This window comes from Bos indicus, chromosome 13 (genome assembly GCF_029378745.1).
Source record: "Bos indicus isolate NIAB-ARS_2022 breed Sahiwal x Tharparkar chromosome 13, NIAB-ARS_B.indTharparkar_mat_pri_1.0, whole genome shotgun sequence".
Lineage (NCBI taxonomy): Eukaryota > Metazoa > Chordata > Mammalia > Artiodactyla > Bovidae > Bos > Bos indicus.
Window position 1 is genome coordinate 76,378,319 of NC_091772.1, and position 25,134 is coordinate 76,403,452.

General features: G+C 50.9%; 2 long non-coding RNA genes across 6 annotated transcripts in view; one reads left to right on the forward strand and one right to left on the reverse strand.

Annotated features, from left to right (window-relative positions):
* The first annotated feature begins 584 nt into the window (after positions 1-584).
* The window catches only part of LOC109567525 (uncharacterized), a 34,904-nt gene continuing 10,354 nt past the window's right edge, over positions 585-25,134 (forward strand). Inside the window, exons 1-4 of one of the 5 annotated variants that reach the window (XR_011570258.1) lie at positions 585-665; positions 6,588-6,679; positions 6,890-7,042; positions 12,468-12,687. This is a non-coding gene — a long non-coding RNA (uncharacterized lncRNA). Of the gene's footprint in view, positions 666-5,820; positions 6,680-6,889; positions 7,043-12,467; positions 12,688-25,134 lie in introns of those variants that run through there. The other 4 variants (XR_011570256.1, XR_011570259.1, XR_011570260.1 and 1 more) reach the window with 4 other exon arrangements.
* LOC139186608 (uncharacterized) lies at positions 17,176-22,186 on the reverse strand. Its single transcript, XR_011570261.1, has 3 exons — positions 21,956-22,186; positions 20,056-20,268; positions 17,176-17,739 (listed from the first exon to the last, which is right to left on the reverse strand). It is a non-coding gene; the product is annotated as an uncharacterized lncRNA (long non-coding RNA).

Here is a 25,134-nt window from a genome sequence, read left to right on the forward strand (position 1 = left end):
GAGAAAGCGACAGAGAGGGAGCAGCCCTGAGAGTCTCTGGGGAGGAGCTTTCATGCGAAGACCCCGGGGTGGGCGTGGAGCTGGGTTTCAGCGTCACCAGAGAGGAGGGAGGACGGGGTCCGGGTCAGGGGAACCAGAGCTGTGAGGAGGGGCCGGGTCAGGAAGGGCCCGCGTCAAGGGAAGGACGTGGCTTCTCTGTCGGTGGAGCCGCCGAGGGTTTAGAGCAGAGGGTGGCAGCGCCTGGCTCTGCGTTTCTCCTCCGAAGCCTCAGCAGCACGCGCGTCTTGGACACGACGGGCCTCCGCGGTCCCGGGTCCCAGGCCGGGCTCCGGCCGGGCTGCTGGCCGCCCGCTCCAGGCCCGGGGGCTGCTGGCCCGGGGCCCCCTCTGCCCGGCCTCGCGTTCGCGGCATTTCTCATGTCCATCCGCTCCCCAGTCTGGCCCGTGTAAGGGCCTCATTACACCAACGGCTCATGAAGCATCTTTTTAAAGGTTAATGGTCACTGGCGAGGGAACAAAGGGCCGCTGGGCATCTCCGCCTCTTTGATGATGTGGAGTTTTCAATTAAGTGAAAACGGGAGGCGTGTCTCCTCACAGGTGCCTGGTCTGAGCACCAAGCAGCCAAGGCGGCCGCGGGGTGTCTGGAGGCTGGAACCGTCAGGCCAGGTGAGCCACAGGCGCTTTGCAGAGGTGACTCCCAGGCGAGGGAGGGTCAGATCACCCCGCTCCTCCGCCTGCTCCCACAGGGGAGCTCTGTGAATGGAGAGGTGGTTCTGGAGGCTTCCGCCAGCTGGCCCCGAAGCCCCGGGAGGGCAGGGTAAGGGCTGGTCTCGGGGTTCATTGAGCTGGTGCCCAGCTCCTCTGGCCACGGAGAGGGGAACGGCAAGTCGGAGGTTGGAAAGGGCGGAGGCTGTGAAGCCAGGAACCGTGACAACTCAGCAAGGGGGTGGAGGGAGCACTGAGGGGTGGGTGGGGAATAGGCAGGTAGGGAGGGGGCGGCAGGCATGGCCCTAAGGGATGCTCGTCCTTGTCACCTTCTCCGCTGTGGCGTTTGGTTAGAAATATCTCATTGGGCATTGTTGTTGTTCAGTCACTCAGTCGTGTTGGACTCTTTTTGACCCCACGGACTGCAGCACACCAACCTTCCCTGTAGTTCACCAACCCCTGGAGTTTGAAGGTATTGATTAGGAAGGACCTTCCTCTTTCTACAATTGAGGCTCACGTGACCATCTCGTTTTACCAGAAGTATTTCACGAATAGATGTGTGAATGAATAAATGACTAGCTGGTCTGATTTTTAGCAGATGCAGAGCAAATTATGGCCACTTGACTAAGGAGAATATTCAAGAGAACTGGCTCTTTCCTCAGGACAGGGGCAGGCTATTTCCTCTAGGACCCTCAGTTTCCCTGTGCGTAAAATGGAAGATGATCTAAATGATCTTAAAGGATATCTCAGGAGATAAGCACCAGAGACTGGGCTGTGTGTCTTGCAAAGTCCTAAGGGAAAGAGGGGAAAGTCCTGTTACTCCACAGGGCGAAGGACACCCACCAGGACCCTCACCTGGAGCAGGTGTGCCTTGGAATTCTTCCTTGTCTGTTTCTTCCCTCACTGGGCCTCCTGGCTCCTGCCTCCCTCTCCAACCTCAGCTTTCTACCAAGTAGGTTACAGCCACAGTGAGCATGACAGGGACTCCAAATCACAGTGGCTTCCATCAGTTTCTTTCTTTTTTTGCATGAAATCCAAGCCCTTAGGGTGATTCTTCTCTGTAGTGTTCAGGGTCTCAGGCTCCTTCCACTTTGCTGCTGTGTCATCCTCGGGGTGTGGCTTTTCGCACAGGGTGGATCCTGTCCCCGTGGCCAGCCAGCAGGGAGGGGGAGAGGGGATGGATGGGCACAAGCCTTTGCTTTCCTTTAAGGGTAGGGCTCAGGACCTAGGCACACAGCTCTCTTCCCCATTGGCCACAAGCCAGTCACATGACCACCCCTGACTGCAAGGGAGGCTGGGAAGTGCAGTCTCCATTCTGCCTGGCTGTGTGCCCAGAAAAGGCTGTTACTGGGAGGGGACAGTGGACATGGGAGACCATATCCCAGTTGGCTCATGTTGCTCTGGTCTGGGGTGACCAGCTGTCCTGCTTTGCTTAGGACTGAAGTGTTTGAAGTGTTTCCTTGGATCCAGGACTTGCAGTGCTGAATCTGGGATACTTATAGGAAACCAGAGAACTTGTCCACACCAGCTTCTTTCTTCTCCTCAAAGGGGCCCAAAAGGCCTCAGGGCCTTTGCATATGCTGTTACTGTTTTCCTGGAACACACTTTCCATAACTTCTTCCATTCAGAAAGGATTACTGGGTGCCAGTCTTATGTATGAGCTGCTGTTTTAAACACTGCATGCCAGGAGCAGAGTGAAAATTCCAGCCATGCTTTTAACATGACAAGGATAATTCTTTCTACTCCTCCCTGATCACTTTGGTTTCTAAATCTCTGTGGTTTAGTGGTTTTATTATCGGCAGCTCTGAAGGGAACACCTCTTTCCCTAAGGCTGTGGCTGAGGTCTTGCACAGTCTGATAAATTTTATATTAATAATAATCTGAAAGAAGAACATGTATTAAGTTCTAAGATTATGATCAAGGAAACAAGGATTTTGAAGAGATGTGTAAACCTAATAATAGGAAATGTGGGGTGGAGAAAGTTTTCGTTAAATAGAACCACACCACCTCTTGGGTGAGTTCATTGGTACAATCTTTCTGGAGGGCAGTTTAGCATCATGTAGCAACTGCAACAAAAAATGCATAACTTTAGGCCCCAAGGTCCATTTATAGGAATTTATCCAATGAAATAATAAGAAAAATATGCACAGTGGATCCCTAAAGATTTCTGTAAGAGGAGAGAAGTATAACAGTCTAAATATCTGTTCGCAGGGGAGCAGAGACTTTTATCCTCTGCCCCAATATTAGAATGCACTTCAGATGAGCAAACAGAGGCACAGAAAGAGTAAGCAACTCACCCAAGGTCACACAGCAGGAAGTGACAGAGGTGGATTTGAACCAGCGAGGTGACTCCAGAACTCATGTTTTCCTCTAGTTTGCCCTGCCACCTCCTAGGCCTCAAAAAGACTTGAGAATGTCTTCCTGGGAACAATTTAGAGATTTCTCTGGGAGGCAAGAGGATGGAGCAGGACTCAGAGGTCTGGGACCCAGGTCACGGGGCCAAGAACACCCAGATCAGGTGGGAGGCCTGTGGTGGCCTAGACTGCTGGCTGGCCCCAGGTGGCCAGGGTGGAACCAGCTCCGCCACCCCCCTCCCTGGGTTGGGGGCTGTATCCTTTCCTTCCCCACACCCAATCCTCCGAGCCTGAAGCCCAGTCCCAAGGCCTCCAAGCATAAGACCGCTCAAGAAGGAAAACCTGCCCTTGTAGCCGGAATCAGGTGAAATATGGCTGTAAATCAGCCTATCAGAAACCAAAAGGCCGTGTCACAAGCACAGTTAGGGAGGCTGTCGCTGTCAGCTGAATGGAAATGGTGGAGAGAGAGATGGCGTCTGTTCAGAGGGACGAGAGGAGGGACCGTCATGGGGGATGGAAGGGGGACAGGCCTGCCCCCAGCAGACACGTCGTCCTGCAGAGAACCGGCCCAGGATGGGGAGACTCAGACTAGTGAGGATGCAGCGCACCCCTGGCACCAAGCTGGTGAGCTGGCAGGGGCTCAGGAATGTCAGGAGCAGTCTGCGATCGTCACACCTGCCGCCCACGTGTGCCAGGAGAGAAGCCACTGCCTCTACCTCCGAGGGCCGTTGTGGGCAGGAAGCGAGGGCATGCACGGGGGGCCCGGGGCACCTGCCATGGCAAAGTCAGCTGATGGTACCTGTGTGGCGGGCTCAGAGCAGCTCTTGCTGAGGACGTCACAGCGGGTAGCTGCCTGCTCCTCTGGGCGAGGGGTTGTCTGCCTGCTCCTGCGAGCCTGGTCCTGAGTGTAGGTCAGCATGGGTCCTGGATTCTTGGGAAGAGGTGGCTGGGCCCAGCTCAGGCCTCCCTTGGGGGCCTGTCCCCCATCAGTGTCTGGGGGGCTGCTCCTGGTGGGCTCAGGGCAGGCCGGGGTTCTGCCTTCTGGTCTGTGCCCCCAACTCCAGGCCCCACCTTGCCAGCTGCTGGGCAAACCCTGGAGCAGTGACCTCTCAGGGTCCAGTGGGCACAGCCCTCCTGCCCCGGCCCCGACTGCAGAAGGAGAAAGAGGGTGAACACCCCCCGCCCCCGCCAACACATTGTAGGACAAATGGCTTCTGGCCCAACACACCCACAAGCAGATGTGTCTGGTGCTGAATTGATCGAACTGCAAGTTGTGATGCATTAGTGGGTCTTGAAATCAGTTCAGAGGGTGGAGCCCTGCACTTGAAGTCCACCCTGGAGTGAAGTAGACAAGATGCGGAGACAGCAGAGGGCGTGGTCTGCAGTGAGGGGAGGCTGCTGGGGAAACTTCTCTGTTTTCACATGGACAGGGGTGAGTGTGTGGGGGCACCGTGGGAATGTGTTTCTCACTGTGGTTATTAAAATGTGCTTGACCAATGCTCACAGCCTCAGGGTCACATGACAGGTAAGTCATCCCGGGGGCCCAGGGGGTCTGGGCTCTTTTGAATCTGGGAGGAGACTGTAAAGCCTGGGAGATGCAGGTGGTGAAGAATGGGCCATGGAGATGGCACCGGGGCAGGTGCAGCTGTGAGTCCTGCCCTTCCCTCCTGGGTTAAGCAGCCCCAGCCTGTGGTCACTACTCTGCAGCCCGTGTCCCGCTTTCTGCTCTTCCCAGCACCCGTCAGGTCAGATGCCACTGCCGTGTTTTCGGCTCTTGTTTCTCTTCTGTCGGCCGCCCTGGAGTCGGATCCCGGTTCCCTCGTGCACCCCAGCGTGAGCCCAGTGCACAGTAGGGGCGCTCTGAGGGCTGGGAGGTCCCCTCACCTGTCGTGAGGATGTCTGCTATGGGGGTGGTCTGCGGCGCAGGGGTGAGCCCCAGAGAGCCTTTCAGCAGGGTGGGCTCCTCTTCCGAAAGTCCCTGAGTGCCCTGCTGCACCCACTGGGTGCCCCCTGCCCAGCTTCCTGCTGTGGTCCTTGTGTCACCCTTGAGGGTCCCAGCAGCCAGGCTGGGCTCTGGGGGAGCCCCTGAAACTAGAGGTGCTAGGAGCTCACGCCCCTGGGGGGCCCTGGCCTGATGGGACCACGCCCCGCCCTGCCAGCTGCCCTGCCTGTTTGTGCTGCTGGGCTGGGCTCTGTTCGTCCAAGCAGGTGACTTGCTGGTGGTGGGCATGCGCCCTGCCCTGAGAACCTCAGCCCGCCTTCTGACCGAGCTCTGGGGCCGGGCTCCACTGGCACAGACAGGCCCTCGGCTATTCCTAGAGAAATGGGCAGAATATGCATCGCCTCCATCCTTCCCAGTCTCCCTGCCCCCCTTACCGGTATTGTTTGGGGTCACCCTCCAGATAAAACTCTTGGACTCGAAGCCTTGTCTCAGGGTCGGCTGCTGGCGAAACCAAAACTGGCCCATAGGGTGGAGGCCTTGCTTCTGGTCTGTCTGCATCTGAGGGTATGGTGTATGTATATGTATGAATGTGAATATCTTCCCTGGATTGAGGTGGATTTACAAGACAAAAAAAGTGGGTACAAACCAGTGTCAAGGGTTTTATAAGGCAGGTGGCAAGGACGCGATTCTCATTCCATCATCCATAATGGAACGGGGGGAGGGGGCCTGCAGGACAAAATGAGGAGGGTAGCGGGAGGGGAGGAGGGTGGACGGAGGGGAGGGGGGAGACGGGGGGGATGGGTGCGTGAGAGAGATGGAACGAGAGGGTCTTGACAGGGGCAGGGCAGCTTCCTCAGCACTGGGTCAGCAGCTGCCCTGACTCAGAAGCACGAGCTGTCCATGCAGGGACCCCTCTGGGCTCTCGGTCTCTGTTAGAACAGGACAGGCGGCCAGCAGATCCTTGGGGCCATTCAGTTTTCATTCCATTTGTGTGGGGCCTGGGCACACGTGCGTGCAGACTTACACACATGTGCGCACACTCGTACATACATGCCTTCTCTCACCCCCACACACTGGCCACTCAGACACAGCAAGTCAGGTCATTAAGATGCGAGGCCCTGCCTCCACCTCCTCGCAGAGCCCATGTGACCCCGCTGATCAGAGGAGACCACAGGTCCAGAGGGTGAGCCCTGGCATCGGGCCACGGCTCTCCATGGCAACCCAGCTACCTGTTTGCAAGTTTAAAAGCTCCAGGCTTACAGGAGCTCTCATGTTAATTCATGCAGATCAGCTGTTCACTAGTCAGAGCTCCCACTGTTAAGTGAGGCAGCGGGGCACACAATTGGCGTGTGTGTGTGTGTGTGTGTGTGTGTGTGTAGGGGTGTGTGTGTGTGTGTGTGTGTGTGTAGGGGTGTGTGTGTGAGGGGAGGTGAGTCTGGTGCACAGTTAGGATGAGGGTTTGAGGGCAAAATACCATGAAAAAATACAGCCAGTAGTAATTGGATTACGGCGGTTGATTGCTTTCAAAGTACTTACCGTGGTGTATTAATATTACATCTGGTGACTTCTGGAGTGTCTCGCTGATAGAATGTGGGCTGTCAGAAGAAAGAACACCGTTGCAAATCTGATCAGATCTCCCCTGTGGTCCTGAAATCGCTGGAGAGGGGATTCACATCCAGGTATGAGATGTGGGAGAAAATCCCACCAAGTCTAAAGAGGTCGGCGGTGCAGGTGGGGATCAGGTGGTGGAGAACCCGGGACCCGTGTGGCGGGACTCGAGGTCTGTGTCCTCGCCCTCTGGGACGGGGTGGGAGGTGGGGCTGGGGAGAAAGTGGTGGTGATGGAGAAAGCTGGAGAGAAATGGCCACGTGTGGTTCCTCTGTCTACAGCAGGTCTCAACCTGATGTCCCGCAGGTGACACAGGAGTGACAAGGGCTTGACCCAATCAGCCAGCAGCCAGCACTTCTGAAGGGATCCCACTTGCCAGACATGTTCCAAACAGGTCGCAGATATTGACTCAGTGAATCCCCCCGCCCTGCAGGGTGGGTGCTGTTACAGCTTCCCGTGGAGGGGGATACCCAGGGAGGGAGGAGACTGCAGGACACACAGCCAGCAAGGAGCCTGTGGACAGAGCAGCTCAGGGGTCTGGGGGGCAGGTCCCGGGTCTCCATGTGGGGGCGAGAGGGAGGGGTGGGGACTGGGGCAAGCTGCAGAGCACGAGCCTGTCTGGAGGCCTGGACTTGGGGCCGCCACGTGCTGCCAGGGCAGGGTCTGGGCCCGGGTGGCCCCTCTCCTGAGACCTTAAGAGAATCAGATTCCCAAGGAAATCTCAAGGTTTTCGCATGTTGACAGTAGATTCACTTTTTCCCAAAAACACAGGAGGGATGAACTAGACACCTTCCTGGCTGGTTTTGGTCCGCAGTGTGAACTCTGACTCACGGAAAATCATTCTGGAAAGTCGTGAGCACCAGGGCGTGTTGGTGCTGGGCTGGGTGGTGTGACATGAGGGCTTTTCCCCCAAGACTGAGTGTTGTTCAGGGGGCACTGCCCAGCAAGCTATGCTGCTTGGAGGGACGTCTGCTCTATCCCCCTGGGGGCCGAGGGGGGATCTCTGCAGGGGAGGGGTGGGGCCCAGGGTTACAGGGACGCCGGGCCAGGCCCTGTCCTGAGGCAGCCCACAGTCCTGGGGTGGACACGACCTCCGCTTTCCCGGGGTTGCCCTGGCGGCTGGAAGGCCAGGTGAGGCTGGGCCTGTTTCCACGCAGCCTCCGTGCTGGGGAGACATCATCCTGTGGGCCCTGCCCCTCCCCCAGCCTCTGGGGGAGTCCTAGGACCCCCAGGCCTGTGGGTATTTGCCTCTGTAGCTCCGCCTCCAGGCAGACCACCACCCTTCCCCTCAGGCCAGGGCAGGGTCAGGTTCAGGACATTGTCCTTCTGCCCTCTCCCCAGAGGCTGGTTGTGAGCCCCACGGAAGTCTCTCCCTCCTGAAAGGGTCACTTTAAGAATGCCGGGGGCCAGATTTTGGCATCTGAGGAGCTCCCTAAGCTCCCTGGGACCAAAGCGATCCTCTTTTGTCGGCTCTGATGGGGACAACTGACCCCTGTGCTTTAATCAGGAGGGGACACGCTAAGCTGTGGCCTCCTACAGGGCTGCATACACGTCCATTAAGTCCGCCCGTGCACTCTCTTGCTCCCTGCAGCCCACGAGGCCCCCCACCCCCGTTCCGAGGCCAAGGGGGCGCCCCCCAGCCCCAGCCCTGACTCTGGAGTCTAGAACAGCGGCCAAGAGAGAACGCCCATCAGCCAAGATTCCTGGCGGCTGCTCAATACAGCAAATTATTTCTTGCAAATTACTCCTTCAGACCGAAATCTGGGCAGGACTCTGCAAGTTCAGGGGCGTCTATTATCTGCTACTTCCAGGCGCCCCGGCGCATCTGAGTGCAAAGTGCTCGTCTGCGGGGGGGGGGGGGGGGGGGCGGGGGAGATGCTCTGGAAATTGTGGCTGCTGCTGGGATTGGCCGGCACCTCCTCTTCTGCTTCTCGACCCCTGATGGAAGATGGTCCTGGGCGGGAGGAGGCCTTGGCGTCTTCTCCTGTGTCTCCGGGAGCCTGATGGAGTGATTCAAGCACCGTTTACACAGGCGGTGTCCCGGCTGTCCCCATCCTGAGGGGCGAGGGGGAGGGCCGAGGGGGAGGGCCGAGGGGGAGGGGCGAGGGGCGAGGGGCGAGGGGCGAGGGGCGAGGGGCGAGGGGCGGCCGTCTGAGGCCGCGCACGGGCACAAAGGGGGCTCGGGTGTGCGGGACATGCAGTGGGGCACTGTGCCCGGCCCGCTTCCCCTTGCCCCGTCTCAGTGTCTGAAGCCCCGGGGACCCCCCACCCCCTCTCTGTGTGTAATCTGCAGTTTTGGGACCCTGTAGGGCTGGGTGGAGGTGGCAGAGTACAGGTTAAATGGGGAGAATAGGGGCGGGGCAAGCACAGGGGTAATTAATTTTCCGTGAAGTGTTGCCGGGCTGCCGCTCAATTCTTCGCTATAAAAATGTAGGCACAGGTTCTAGGGAAACAGATGTTCTGGTGCCGACTGGGTTTGTCTTTCATGTCCACCCTTGGCCCATCATGTTGGACGTCCCGGTCTGTTAACATTGGTTTTGGGGATCCCGTGGAACAGGCTGGACTTTCCTACCAGCAGCAATGGTGGATACATGGGCTTGGGGTCAGGTGCTGTGCTGTGGGCGTTAACCCACTTCATCCTTACAGCAGCCCCGTGAGGTGGGTGCATGATAATCTCCTGGAGATAAGGAGATGGGCGTAGAGAGATCTCACCCAGCTAGGAAGCGGCAGAGCTGGGATTTGGACCCAGGCAGCCCGGCACCAGGGTCTTTGCTCTTAATCACTCCTTCCAGGGGCTGCTGATGACCGCCAGGCTGCAAGGGCAGGGACTTTGTGTGGGGGCAGGTCGAGGCTGGGTCTCCATGGGTCCTACTGGGCCCGCTGGGATGGCAGGTGGGCTGTGACTGCCTCTGCTGGGGCCCCATCCCTGACCGCTTCCATAATCCACTCCTCCTCCTCCTCCAGGACTCAGGTCCGGTGTCCCCTCCTCCTTCCCTGAGTCCCTGTTCAGGTCCACCCCCCGCCCGCCGCTCCATCACTTCGGCTGGTTAAACTTCTTCCCAGTACACATCTTGTGCTCTGGAATTGTCTCCAGTGCTGCTTTGACTTCTTGCTCATTGTCTGTCTCCTGTCTTGAGGGCAGGGTCTGCAGGGGCAGGTCTGGGGTCATGGCTGCCTCCCCAGGGCCCGGAACTATGTGGGGCTTGATGGTGGGTCCCTTTTTTCCAATTCTCACATTTGGTCGTAACTGCCTATTTTTGCAGGGTTGCACGCTCGCTAAGTAACATCCACTTCTTTGCACGTGTCGCCATCAGTAACGGAATACTTGCAGGCAGCCTAGCTCGGACCTAACCCGTTTGCCATGCTTGTCAGATGGCGCCATGGGGGTGGGGTGGTTCCCCCTTGTCCTTCTCAGACGTTCTAAGACATTTTAAGAGCTAGATTTGCATGCAAACCCAGTGATCGGAAATGAATTGGGAGTTTTCAGTTGTTACAACGTGTGGGGTAGAGATCAAGATCCTTCAGTGCCCGGGACAGTCCCTTACAATGAATCGTGCTGTACAAAGTGCCAAAAATGTCCCCTGCTGAGACACTCTGACCAAGACCAGATTAGAAATGGAAAGCGTGATGAGTGTTCATCCCCAGTAAGTTTTTCTTCTTTCCAAATATTCAGTCAATAAACCTTACAGACAGGGAGGCTGGTCCCCGGGGTGGGGGACCTTGTAGAGAAGAGTCTAGTCCTGGAACAGCCAGATGAGGCTGCAGGAGCCGAAAGACCCAACAGCTCCAAGCTCCCAGTTCTGGTGGATGGAACTCGCCGGGGGCTCCAATTACTGTGGGGAGAGGGAGCCACGCTCCTTTGGGTAAACCTGTTGCGCTCAAACCCCGGAGGCCTTCCCAATTGCTCCCCGGCCACAAGGAGTATGTCCTGCCTCCCCGCACACATGTCTTGGGGATCAGGGCTTTCTGAGAGCATCTCCCTGGGAACTCGGGGATGAAAAACATCCTTCTGCTTGCTACCAAGGGTCCTCACTCAATCGAACATCATGCGCCCAGTGGCTCTGGCCAGCCCCTTTGGTCGCCCTCCTTCTCCTCTTTCTCCACATCCAGTCCAGCAACTCAGCCATCTCCATGGCACTGCCTCTGGAAGGCACCTCGCATGGCTTCACTTTGCTTTATTTCCCGGCCTCTCCCCATCACCAGTCACCCTTGCCTCTTGGCTGCCTCGTTGGTATCCCCATTTCTACTCTGGGGGCACTCAGTAGCCAGAGGGTGGTGGCTTAGTCGCCAAGTCGTGTCTGACTCTATTGTGACCCCACGGACTGTAGACCACCAGACGTTTCTGTCCTTGGGATTTCCCAGGCAAGAATACTGGAGTGGGTTGCCATTTCCTCCTCCAGGGAATCTTCTCGACCCAGGGATTAGACCTGCTTGTCCTGCACTGGCAGGCGGACTCTTTACCACTGAGCCACCAGGGAAGCCTTGGAAGAGAGCAAATCACACCCTGGTTTTCTACTGCTCGAATTGCTCTTCTGACATGTATGTTGCAATTCACTGTGGTCTCTCCCTGCCTCTGGAAGCTTTCTCTACTCTGGTCACACAGGCCTCGTTCTTTCTTGGACACTCAAGCCCCCTCCCCACTCAGGGCTTTTGCTGTACTGTCCCCATCTGAAACGCTACTTCCCTGGTTCTTGGCACTTCAAGCTCCTACTCATTTTTCAGGTCTCAGCTAAAAATACACCTCCTCCATGAAGCCTTCCTTGACTCCCTCGTCTGCAGAGGTCTCCGTCCCCTCTTTACTGTGCGGCCCACCACACCCATCTTATTCTCTTCATAGTGTTACCAAACGAGGTTCATTTGCACAATGCCTGGCAAGTGCTGGGATTTGCAGCAAAGAAAGGGTTTATTCATAAGGCCGCCAAGGAAGGAGATCGGAGAACAAGTGTCAGACCCACCTCCCCAAAGGCTGGGGCTCAGGGTATTTATGGGATAATAGAGCTGGGAGGTCCTACGTGTGGGAGCCTGGGAAAAGGTGATTGGAATTAAGAAAAATTTATAGTTCTCATTATAGTTCTGCACAGGCATAACTAAGCTACGGATCTCTTCACAGGACACGTGTTCAGTAACAGGCACTTAGCACCATCTGAGGAAGGAGTTTTCAGCTCTCTGATGTCGAAAGGTCACCAAGCAGACACTCACACGTGCCCAGTTGGAGGGTCAGGGATCCTGACCAGGCTTCCCCAGCTCAGCTAGAACTAGATGCGGCTGACTCCAAGTTCCTGGCAAACACCTTATTGTTTCGGCTACATGCAGCTTGGAGGACATGCCAGTCTTTTGTAGCAACAATTAAAATGGCCTTGAATAGTGAAGGCAGGTTCTGGGTGTGATGGACTGAAGTGATGACTACCCACGGTTTCCATAGCATGATGACTACCTGTAATTGTCATATCTGTCACCCCAATAGGATGTCCAGTCCCTGAAGACAGAGACCGTGCTGCCTCATTCACGATTGCAGCATTAACAGGTTTAGTCACTATTTGGTGAATATGCGCTCAGTCGCTCAGTCACGTCCAACTCTTTGCAGCACCATGGACGCAGCCCACCAGGCCCTTCTGTCCATGGGGTTTTCCAGGCAAGAGTACTGGACGGGTTGCCATTTTCTCCTCCAGGGGATCTTCCTGACTCAAGGATTGAACCAGCATCTCCTGCGTCCTGTGGCAGGGGGATTCTTTACCACTGGGTCACCTGGGAATCGCATTGGGTGAATGGATAGTAATAATAATCACGAATATATCCTGGGTGCTCTATGCCACCACTGTTCCAACCCTTTTAAGTATGAAACTCATTTAATTCCACCAGGACTCTGGGAGAAAGGCTACAGTCGCGGTCTCCAGTGTGCCAGGCAGAGCGGACAGCAAGTGAGAAGGCCCAGAGGAGGGAACAGGCCCGGAGAATTGAGCGGCCAGAAATGAGGCCAGTGTGCATGAGGCAGAAGGAACAGGGAGAGTGGTGGGTGATGGGGACACGGAGAGACTTCACCAACAGCAAGAAGAACAGAGTTATTACTGCAATGACAGAGGTGGGTTTTTTTAAGTCTCTATCCTCTTTGAGTCCAGCCCGGTGCACCAGAGACAATCCCGGCTTTCCAAGAGGGCTCACCTTCTCCCTTAAATCTCCATCAGCTTCGGCAAGTTGTCTGTGTGGTTGTGACTTCTCTGTTGATCATCGGCTATTGCAGATTTATTAACATACGTCTTCTTGATTGAAGAACCAGAGTGTTTTGGGGTCAAACGGGGCTGCTGACTAACCATCATTACCTTAACATATGCATTCTTTCTCATTGTTAAGGAATGTAGGCACCATACTTTCATCTTTAAAAAACAAGTTAAGTAGAACTTGATTTCTCTATGGAAACAGGACCCTGAGGGAAATACATGTTTTACAGTTCCAGCATCTGGGGCAATAATTTCCACATTCCCTTTTGTTTGTATCATGCATTACACTTTGCAAAAATATTTTCTCCTGCACAAGTTTATGTGAGCTCGTTGAAATGTGTGCAAGGTATGCACATGTCACCCGTGTTGATAATTCTTTTCCTAATCGAATTAAAAAAAAGAAAGAAAGAAAATGCCTGCCAGTCCTCATCCGGGCGTATTTTCTGGAAAGCACAATTTAACTCATGCTTCTACTCTTTCCTTGTCTCACATTTCATCGTTTCTTTCTCCATAGTGTGTGTTTAACCCTCTACCTGGATTCTCCTTCTGCACCTTTCATTCATAAACGTTCCCTCTACCTGGATTCTCCTTCTGCACCTTTCATTCATAAACGTGGCGGCGCGTGTCCATCACCTTCGTTCTTCTGGAAGCACTGCGCTGATTTCATTTTGGGTGAACACTCCCTCCTCTCTTCAATTTATGTGCCAGAGTTGACCTGCTGGCCTCCAGCTAGCCTCGGCAAGCGCTGCCTTCTCCCTCTCCCCCCTCCCCCCGCTCCCTTAGGTCAAAGTGACTCCTGATGGCAAGTGAATTTCAACGCCAGACTTGGTTTGATTTACTGGAAAGACCACCTCTCTTTTCTCAGGACTGGTTTCTGTGAGAATCTAAACCAGGCTACAGAACAGAGAGATCCTGCTTGTGCATGAGGTCAATACAGAGGGAAACAGCCAAACCTTGGAGAGAAATGGAGTCTTAAAGACTTGACTTGAGCTCCTGGATCCAGCCATGCCTGAAGTCATTCCGCTTAGAGCGGGTTTTCTCAACCTCAGAACTGTAGACAGTTTGGGGTTAGATACTTCTTGTTGTGAGGGGTTTTCCTGTACATTATAGGATGTTTAACAGCAGGTGCCAACAGCACCCTGCTTCCTCTCCCTCCAGTGACAGCCAAAAATGTCTCCATACATTGCCAAGTATCCCTGGAGCAGGGGGCAGATTACCTGTGTTAAGAATCACTGCCTTCGATTGCCTGTAAGTTATGTGGGTCAGTAAATGTCCTTTTATGCTAATTCCTTCCGTGTTTCTGCTTGTCTCCAAGGGGCTTTCAGCTCAAAGGAAAGCTTGACCCCTAGGATGCAGGGGGACATTTAATAAAAGGGGCTGGGTGGTGGCAATGAATGATGGGATACCTGTTGCCAAGAAGCCGGTTCTAGACTGAGCTGAGCGGTGTTCTAGTCCGCAGCTCTACTCTCAGGGGGTGAGAGAGAGCCTCAGACCTCAGCCTGCTGGTGATGAGAAAATGCCTAAGACAGCCTCCCAGGGAGAGAAAGAGGCAGTGGGGTGCAGTGGCCTGGGGGCACCTCCCACAGCCTCCCAGCCTCTCGTGTTCCAGGAGGGTCATAAGGCACTCTGCTAAGTCTGAGATGAACTGCCCTCCCAGCCTTGACTTCGAGGCATGCAAGACCCCCAGGGTGCCATGGTGTCAAGCCCCCTGCAGCTGTTACAGAAAGGTGATGTCTGTGGGTGATTCAAGGACTGTTTTGCCACTGTAATAACCAGTCCCAAACGTGTACAGGCCCTTCAATTGTCTGCAGAAATAAATGGGGGAAAAAGTCACTGATGCAAGTAGATTCTTCCAAATATCTAAATATTTGGTATTTTGGAGGCCTGTCTTGCCTGGAAATCCTTCCCTTTCTCCCCATGGCCGATGTTTCAACTGAGAGACCCTAACCCAAGGAATGTTCTGGCATTCCATTGGTTTAAATTGGAATGAAGCTGGCAGTGTGATGGTGGTCCCCTCTCAGGTCAAGAGAACGAAGAGAGAGAGAGAGAGAAGAAAAGAAAAGGCAGGAAATGCAAGAGGTGGGCAGGTGAGGCACTGATCCCTGCTGTTTAGGAAGGAGCAGGAGACCGGAGCCTGGGCCCGCCTTAGACTCAAATCTCCTTTTTTTCTAGGGGAGACCCCAATTTGCCACCATCTTTGCTGAGGGAAAGATTGAGACCCCAAAACTTCTGTCCTTTGCTGGGAACTCCTACACTCACTGCTTCCTTGATCTTGAAATGAATTCAGGGCTGGGATGGAGGTAAGGCAGGTGAAGCACAAAAAGCTAGGGTAGTCAAGATAAATATGATTTTAATGCAATATTAAAAAATAAAAATCGATGTCCCCCAAATCCTTAAGGAACAAAACACCAAATTTTAAAATAAAGACTGGATCTGTTGTTTTACTAGGAATTAAAATTTGAGATGTCTGCCTTAAATTTCCTGGTTGCTCCACTAATCTTCTTTTTAAGTATTAGAATGAGAACCGTGGCTTCTTAAACGAACAGGCAAAAAAACCTTCAGAATCCAATTTATATCAGAAACAAACCTGTGATTTCTTTCCCAGAAAACGAACTAGATTTTCACAATATTTTATGAGCTGAATAGATATTATGTCTGAGTTGATGAAAATGCCCAATAGAGTTCGTTGACAACAAGAACAATCAAAATAATCCAACCTTAATCCCAATTGCAAATCTTTTAGGGTTTATAAATCTAACCACCAAAATTCTTGCAGTCAACTCAGGATCCTCACTTCCTTGGGCCCAAAGGACCCTCCCCGTATCTTCTGACACATTTCAGAAGTGAGGAGTGCTTCTCAGGTTTGCAGAAACCCAGGAAGAAAACTCATTTTCTGATCTGAACGGAGGTGAAAGGCATATCTTAACAGTGCATTTCAAATGCATTGACGTTCATCACAGAAGCATCTACAGTTCGTACATTATTTAGAAAGCTGCAGGAGAGGGAATAATAAATGCAGAATATGCGAGCGATTCATTTTGATTTCTCAAAAATGCAACCCAGCCAGAGAGAGCTTCACAAAAGATCTGAAGCCAAAATAAAATCTCTGCTGTTAGCAAAGTCAAGGCACTAAAGAGACAGACAATGAAGCAAAAAAAAAACAACCCCAAAACGAAACAACAAGGCCCCTGAAATTTGACCTGAAAAAAAAAATCGAGCATTTAAGTTTTTTAAAAGGTGGAGGAGATACCATCCAAGGGGGTCTGAGGGTAAGGAAACTGTTGTGAAAAACGGGAATTCTGTGCCCGGAGCTGCTCGCGGCTCTGATCCTGGAGTGTGAAATTAGCGACTGAAGGCAGATTTCACAGGCACTTCCGAGGAGCGTGTTGGTGGATTTGTGACGGGGCCGCTCCGCCAAGTCCTGCCCACTTGCAAGCTGCTGTCATGATTCATGCAAAGCACAGATAATCCTGAGTGTCTGGAGCGCTTTGCATTTATATTGAACGCAGCCTCTCTCCTTCCTACAGAGCAAGTCTAGTGCCGAGTGCAGGCGGGTGGAGGGTGGCAGGGAGCACCTACCGGACCGGCATTCTCACGGAACTCCTATGCATTCTATCAAGAAAAAAACCTATCCAGACCTAGACACTGTCATCCTGAGTGAAGTAAGTCAGATAGAGAAGGAGAAATATCATATGACATCCCTTAAAGGAGGAATCTAAAAAGAAATGATACAAATGAACTTACAAATCAGAAAGAGACTCATGGACTTAGAGAATGCTAGGGGCCGAGGTAGGGTGGAGATGGAATGCGGGGAAGGGGCAGTTAGGGAGTTTGGGATGGATATGTACACACCGCTATATTTAAAATGGATAACCAACAAGGATCTACTGTTGGAATTCTGCTCAATGTTATGTGGCAGCCTGGATGGGAGGGGAGTTTGGGGGAGAATGTATACATGGATATGTATGGCTGAGACCCTTCACTGTTCCCCTGAAACTTTCTGTATAGTCAAAGCTATGGTTTTTCCAGTAGTCATGTATGAATGTGAGAGTTGGGCCATAAAGAAGCTGAGCCCTGAAGAATTGATGCTTTAGAACCATGGTGCTGGAGAGTCCCTGGGACAGCAAGGAGATCAAACCAGTCAATCCTGAACAAAATCAACCCTGAATATTCATTGGAAGGATTGATGCTGAAGCTGAAGCTCCAATACTTTGGCCACCTGATGCAAAGAGCTGACTCATTTGAAAAGACCCTGATGCTGGGAAAGATTGAAGGCAGGAGGATAAGGGGACGACAGAGGATGAGCAGGTTGGATGGCATCACTGACTCAATGGACATGAGTCTGAATAAACTCTGGGAGATGGTGAAGGACAAGGAAGCCTGGCGTGCTGCAGTCCATGGGGTTGCCAGAGTCAGACACAACTTAGCAACTGAACAACAACAACCCAATACAAAATAAGAAGTTGTTTTTTTTAAAGAAAAAAAAAATCATCCGGACAGATTTCATTCAGTAGAAATGTTGCGAAAATGTATAGTAAATAGGAGTGTGGTTAAAAAGTGTTAAACCTTAAAATATCTCCCAGGGCAACAAGGACTTCTGAGTCTGGGTTTCAGGTCTGAGACAACGGATGACTCTATCAGAGTCCCCCTCCCCACCCCACCCCTCCAAAACCACCTCTGAAGGTTCTGCTCGGCCATGAAAGCTTTTAAAGAGAAACAGAAAGTAATCTCCGTCCTTGAGGTGGGGGCAGAGTCGCTTTGATCCCCCCACTGCGTGCAGTCCTGTCAGCTCCTCGTGGTCTTCCTCTGGATGCTCTCTTGTTCACACAGTTTGTTCAGGAGATTACTGAAGGGGAGGCCAGGGAAGAGGTCTGCTCACGTGCTAATGACCTAGTCTTCATTTCTACTGCTTTGATCTGTGGAGAGAACCGACAAGTTAGGCAAAGTATTGTGAGATTCAAAGATCCAGAAGGTGTGCTTGGGCTGGAGATAAGTAGAGCACAGGAGAGCCTGGCTTAAAAGTTAGTTTGCTGTTGTTGTTTTTGTTCAATCTCCAAGTCATGTCTAACTCTTTTCAAACCTGTGAACTGCAGCACACCAGGCTCCCCTGCCCTTCACTATCTCCTCAAGTTTGCTCAAACTCCTGTGTTGGTGATGCTATCTAACCATCTCCTCCTCTGCCGCCCTCTCCTCCTAAAAGTTGGTGACAATACAGTTTTGTTAAAGTGACAAATGCTTCTTGCTGAGGGTGGCTTCCTGCAAAGAGCTGCTTTCATGGACTGTTTTATTCACTTTGGGGCATGTTATGTTTTCTAAATAAAGCCCAACATCAGTTATTAGGAAATCAGTCCCCTTTCAAATGAAAAATTCTCTCTTTCACAGCCTTCTTGGGGATGGTAAGTGTTTGGCGTCTCCCAAACGTGGTTTGAACTTTGCACACTCTTTGGTAAAGACCCTGCCCGCCAATGCCAATGCAGGAGATGTAAGAGGCACAGGTTTGACCCCTGGGTCAGGAAGCTCCCCTGGAGAAGGAAATGGCAACCCACTCCAGCGTTCTTGCCTGGAAAATCCCATGGACAGAGGAGCCTGGTGGGCTACAGTCCATGGGGTCGCAGAGTTGGACTACTAAAGCGACTTAGCACACACGTGGAAAATTTGAGATAAAATAACAGCCCAGAGCTCTTCACACCCTGTAAATCACTGTAGATTAGGATGCCTTTGAGATTAATAACAGAAACTCACACTCAAACTGGCTTAAACAATCACAGAATATGGTGTTTCCCATCAGTCGAAAGGTTAATCAGCCCCTGAAGATATCTTTTTATAATAAAAAAATTTTAATTTATTTTTGGTTGTGCTGGGTCTTCATTGCTATGCAGTGACACTCTCTAGTCGCAGTGGCTTCTCCTGTTGCAGAGTATAAGCTCTGGGGAGCAGGGGCTCAGTAGTTGTACGTGGGCTGAGTTGTTCCATGGCATGTGGGATCTTCCCAGACTAGGGATCGAACCCATGTCCCCTGCATTGGGAGGCAAATTCTTCACCACTGGACCACCAGGGACATCCTGATGATGTCTTAAAAGATCAGATTCTTTCCTTCTCTTCACTGTCCTTGGGGTTGACTTCAGCCTGAGGCTGGAAATCCTCCTGGGTAGGGGAGGCCTTTGGTATCCAGAAATCAGGTCAAAAAAAGCTTTGGAAGTTTCTCAGAAGATCAAGCAGGACCTTTCCTAGAAAGTACCAGCATCTTGCTTTTCCTGCCCCCAATCGTATGACAGGTCTGCTCCTGACCAAGGTATGGTCAAGGGAAATGGGTGGGGTCACCCTTAGACCAGCACTCTAACTGGGGTGGAGTGGGGCTGGCTTCTCTGCATCCCATGGGTTGGCAGGGGAACCCAGGGTTCCTGAGGTCTTGTGAGTCTGGATTGTACTTGCTGTGGGTGTCCACAATGTCCACTACTGTCTAGGAAGAACTGGAGGAAAGTTCTGTTCCCCCCACCCCACTCACCACTCACACACATGCTTCTGTAACCAGATGTGTGCTTTCGTTTCCCCACACTGACCAGTGTTTCGACACCAGCAGATTGTTGTACAATTCAGTTCAGTTCTGATACCATCTGTCTGGCATAAAGGTCAGAACCCACAGGTTAAGGACTCAGGCCCATGACTGCCCCCACTTGAGGTGTCAGTCGCCAAGTCCCAGACTGTCACCTGTACTTCTGGCCAAAAGGCTATAATTTGGGGCTCCTACCTACAACCCTTCCCTCAGGTTTGATAATTGGCTAGCGTGGCTTACAGAATTCAGGGGGATTCTTACTTTGGTTTGCTGGTTTATTATAAAGGATACACTGGGCTTCCCTGGTGATGCTAGTGGTTAAAGAAACTGCCTGCCATTGCAGGAGATGCAAGAGACGCAGTTCGATCCCTGGTTTGGGAAGATCCCCTGGAGGAGGAGATGGGCAACCCACTCCAGTATTCTTGCCTGGAGAATCCCGTGGACAGAGGAGCCTGGCTACAGTCTGGCTGCAATCCGTGGGGTTGCAAAGAGTCAGACACGACTGAGGGAGCTTGCACACACATAAAGGGCATACTAAAGGACACAGATGAACAGTCAGATGAAGAGATAAATGAAGGGAGGTTTAGAAATGCAGAAGTCCTGAGTGCAGGAGTTTGTCCCTGTGGAGTTGTAGGGTTGGAGTACACTACCCTCCCTGTATATGGACGTTTTCACTGACCCCGAAGCTCTCTGGACCCCACCATTGAGGGGTTTTTATGGAGGCCTCATTATGCAGCTGTGATCAAATGTTATCACTGGAGACTCCATCTCCAGTCTTTCTTCTTTTCCCCAAGGAGGTGGATGATGCTGAATTTCCAAACTTCTAATCATACTTGATCTTTCTGGTAACCAGGTCCCCTTCAGGAGCTTTGTAGGAGCCACCAAGAGTCACCTTGTTAGAACAAAAGACACACATATCAACTTGGAATCAGGAAATTCCAAGAAATTTAGGAACTCTGTGTCAAAAACCAGGGTCGAAGAACAACTGTTTGAACAAACCAGGGAGAACACCTTCAAATACCCCTTCCTCCCTCTGGATGGTGTCTTAATTTCCAAAATAATCTCAGTTTCCCTTAAATGTTTACAGCATGTGCCTCGTGTTCTGAGACAAGGATGGATGCCAAAGCTCTGGGGAGTGCATGAGGGCAATGAGAGCCTGTGGGAAGAGCAGGGTGAGGGGGTCAGTGGCGCATGGACCTGGTACCCACATGCTCATGTCCTAATCCTGACTCTGCCACCTCTGGGCTGTGGACCTTGGGTGGATTATCTTATTTCTCTGCTCCTCGGTTTACCCATCTCTAACCTGAGCATAGTTAATAATATCTGATTCAGAAATTTGATGTGAAGATTGTGATAAATTTTATATTGCTGTTGCTCAGTCGTGTCTGACTCTTTGCAACCCCATGGACTACAACACATCAGGCTTCCCTGTCCTTCACCATCTCTCAGACTTAGCTCAGACTCATGTCCATTGAGTTGATGATGCCAGCATCATCGACTCAGTTTGTATATGACGCTTCCCAAACACTGCTCAGCAAATAGAAGGCGTTTATGTATTTTCTACAAGCACTGTCTTACCAAGTGAGGAGTCATGAGACACTTTTCCCAGCTGGACAAAGAAATAAAGATGTTCAAGTATTGCTAAAAATGAAAATGATAAGCCCCAACAGGATAACAATAGCTCACATGTATTGTTTACTGAGTATAAGACGTTCTTGAAATCGGTGCTCTCAATAATGCTATGGGATAGGTATTCTTATTATCCCATTTCATAGCAGAAACAGAGACACAAAGAAATGCAATAACTTATCCAAGTGCTCATAGCTAGTAAGGGGTAGAGCTGAGCTTCAAATCCATGCAGTTTCCTCTCAAACTCCATCTTTCCTACTTCTATGGAAGAAGAGGAAAACTCTGCTGCTGCTGGTGGGGTGGGGGGTACTGAGTGCTCAGTCCTTCAGGTGTTGAGCAGGAGGCTGGCAACCAATGTCTAAGGCTGACGAAATGAGGATGTGAAGCAGAAGGCGCTCTCAGGCATTGATGGCAGGAGTGTAAAACGGAGCAACCCCTTTGACGAGCTCTTTGGAAGTTTAAAAAAATTACACATACATCTGTTCCCTGACCCAGTAATTCCACTCCCACGTCTGATACGAGAGAAATGAAAGCACAAAAAGATGTGAACAAGAATGATCATGGCAGCTGCATTCATAACAGCCCCCAAGGGGAACACCCCAAGTGTCCATTAACAGGTCAGTGAATAAGCAAAGGACAGAATATTCCTGCAATGAAATATGACTCAGGCATAAAAAGGGACCTACTGCTGATGCATGGGACAATGCGGATAAGGGCCGCATTGTTAATGAGATGTCTTGCTATCAGAAGTATCGAAGTTCAGAAACCATCAAAAGTGGTTGATCCTGGATGCAGATTGAAAGTCAGGAGGTGGCACCAAGGACAGTTGTACTTTTGGTAATTTGAAAAATAATGTACAATTTAGTTTACTAACATTTAAAGGGTCTCTATCCTCTCTCTGCCCATGAACCCTCAGTCAAAATTTGGTTGAGGAACCGAACTCCACTCACTCAAGTTCAGCTTGGAAAGTTTGAGTCCAGTTTGGAGGAGATGAGATCAAATACACAGAAGTGAACAACTCAGTTCAAAACCAAGGACATTACTCATCTAAGTGACCAGGACTTGGTGACTCTGTCCCAGGAGAGGCTTGACAGAGATGCTCATTCCTGGGAGGGACAAGTTGGGGGCATCTCACAGGAAAATTACCTTGGGAATGAAGCCACCCCCGACACCCACAGGTTATGTGTGCCCCTTGAAGGGTGCTGCCATCAGCCTTTGTGACCCCATGACTGCAGCATGCCAGGCTTCCCTGTCCATCACCAACTCCTGGAGTCTACTCAAACTCATGTCCATTGAGTCAGTGATGCCATCCAACCATCTCATCCTCTGTCATCCCCTTCTCCTCCCGCCCTCAATCTTTCCCAGCATCAGGGTCTTTTCAAATGAGTCAGTTCTTTGCATCAGGTGGCCAAAGTATTGGAGTGTCAGCTTCAACATCAGTCCTTCTAGTGTATATTCAGGACTGATTTCCTTTAGGATTGACTGGTTTGATCTCCTTGCTGTTCCAGGGACTCTTAAGAGTCTTCTCCAAGGCCACAGTTCAAAAGCACCAATTCTTGGGCACTCAGCCTTCTTTATGGTCCAGCTCTCACATCCACACATGATACTGGAAAAACCATAGCTTTGACTATATGGACCTTTGTTGGCAAAGTAATGTCTCTGCTTTTTAATATGCTGTCTAGGTTGGTCATAGGTTTTTTTTCCAAGGAGCAAGCGTCTTCTAATTTCATGGCTGCAGTCACTATCTGTAGTGATTTTGGAGCCCAAGAAAATAGGAACCAACTCTCATTGCCAGGGTAAGCCTGTTTCAAGTGCTTTTTATGTTGTGGTTACACTGCTTGAGACTTGGTTTCCAAACATGGCTTCTGAGAAGAGATGGCAGATCGTCCAGGGGTCAGTGCCTATCCCTCCCTGACGGGCTGGTTCTCTAAACTCTATACAGTGGGGAAGGCTTTGCTTCCCTGTAGAGAATTGTTATCTGAGAAAGGGAAACCCCATGGCAATATTCCCTGGAAAACAGTGGTTCTCAACCCAACCAACTGACTCAGCACCCCCTTTTATGACCAATATTGTCTAATGTTGCCTTACATGGGGCTTCCCAGGTGCTTCAGTGGTAAAGAATCTGCCCGTCAAGCAGGAGTCACAGGAGATGCAGGTTTGATCCCTGAGTCGGAAGATCTCCAGGAGAAGGTAATGGCAACCCACTCCAGTATTCTTGCCAGGATAAGCCCATGGACAGAGGAGCCTGGTGGACTGCTGTCTATGGGGTCTCAAAGAGACGGACACGTCTTAGTGACTGAGCCCACATCCACGCTGCCTTATACTCCTGAAATGAAATTGATGAATAACACACACATACTTAAAAACAATCAGAATATTGTCCTAGCTGTAACATCAAGGAGAAATAAAAGAAAACTAACTTGTAAATATTGCTTAGAGTAAAAATAACAAAATAATAGAATGACACAAAATTCAAGGAGAATAAATATGTGCTTAGGAACAGCTACCCTACGAGATTTAAAGAATCAGTGGGATGTTTGTTTCTGCTGTTGAAGAGTAAGTCTGGGTTTAAAATCAATGAGATGATCAGAAGCCAAATTGTACAAGAAGGGAAATGAAACAACAGATGTGGGGTGGACACTGGAGTCGAAACTGTTCAGTGTATGTTAACAGAGGCAACAACACTTTGTGCCCTATGGAGCTGGGTTTGAATTGCAGAATTTTACTTGCAGAAATATCCAGAGGGACATTTAAAAGTCATGGGGGACACTGTGGGACTGTCCTGCCTGTGTCAGGACTTGAAGCATCCCTGGACTCCTGTTCATTAAATGTCAGTGTCCTCTGTAAGAAGAAATTGGAAAAGATTTTGAAATTTAGAGATTCTCTTGACTACCTCGTCAGCCCATGTTGTTTTTGCCTTCCATTGGCTTTGACTAGGCTGTTTTATGATCCTGTAAAGATACAAGTTTGGAGAAGGCAATGGCACCCCACTCCAGTACTCTTGCCTGGAAAATCCCATGGATGGAGGAGCCTGGAAGGCTGCAGTCCATGGGGTCGCTGAGGGTCAGACACGACTGAGGGACTTCACTTTCACTTTTCACTTTCATGCATTGGAGAAGGAAATGGCAACCCACTCCAGTGTTCTTGCCTGGAGAATCCCAGGGACGGTGGAGCCTGGTGGGCTGCCGTCTATGGGGTCGCACAGAGTCGGACACGACTGAAGTGACTTAGCAGCAGCAGCAGCAGCAGCAAAGATACAAGTTAACCTATAGCAAACTGATAATAAGGCAAACAATTCCATAGAAACACACATTATGTCCAGTGGGGGTTTACAGACTCCCTTCCCCTATTATGGAAGAAGCCAGCTTTGCATCCATTCATCAACTTCATTTCAGCGTTTGTAACAATAGCCTAGAAATGTGTCTACATTTTGGCTTTTCCTTTGAACTGGTTTTAAAACATTTCTGATTCCCTTTTACCTGAGTTAAATGAAAACTCTGACATATTCACTTCATGTTGTAGGACATTTATGATTTTACCTATTTTTTTAAAAAATTATTCTTTAACAATCCCAATCATCGTGCAACCAAAGATTAACTTCTTAACTTTCAAACTCCTCATACTATATGCACTGTGAGTTACTGCATATACACACACACACACACACACACACACACAAACCTAGAGAGTCTTAACCCATTTTCTCTCACCTCTCCCCTGCAGCCTTGTGGTGTGTTAGTTGTCTGAACACTATGTAGCCCCCACTTTACAAATGTCCCACTTTGGGCATTTAGGATCTGAAACCCCAACCTCAAGGTGGTGTCCTTGAGATCACACTATATTCAGAGCCATTTTTATTTAGCCAAAACCCTCAGCTTTTTGCTTCTTATGTGAAGAAAATCACAACTCCCGAGATGAGCCACCGTTTACGTGTAAGAGAATTACATCCTGTGTAATTCCAATCTTCTCAGCCACGGTTGTTTCTTTGGTGTCATGGAGTATTTTTAAGCATCAAAAGGAAAAAGAAGGAGAAAATCCAAAGAGACCACCCCCAAAGTCTGAAATCCTGTTAAACCTCAAACAAAACCAAACCTACCAGGGCCTGACAGAGTAAGCTCATAAGCAGAAA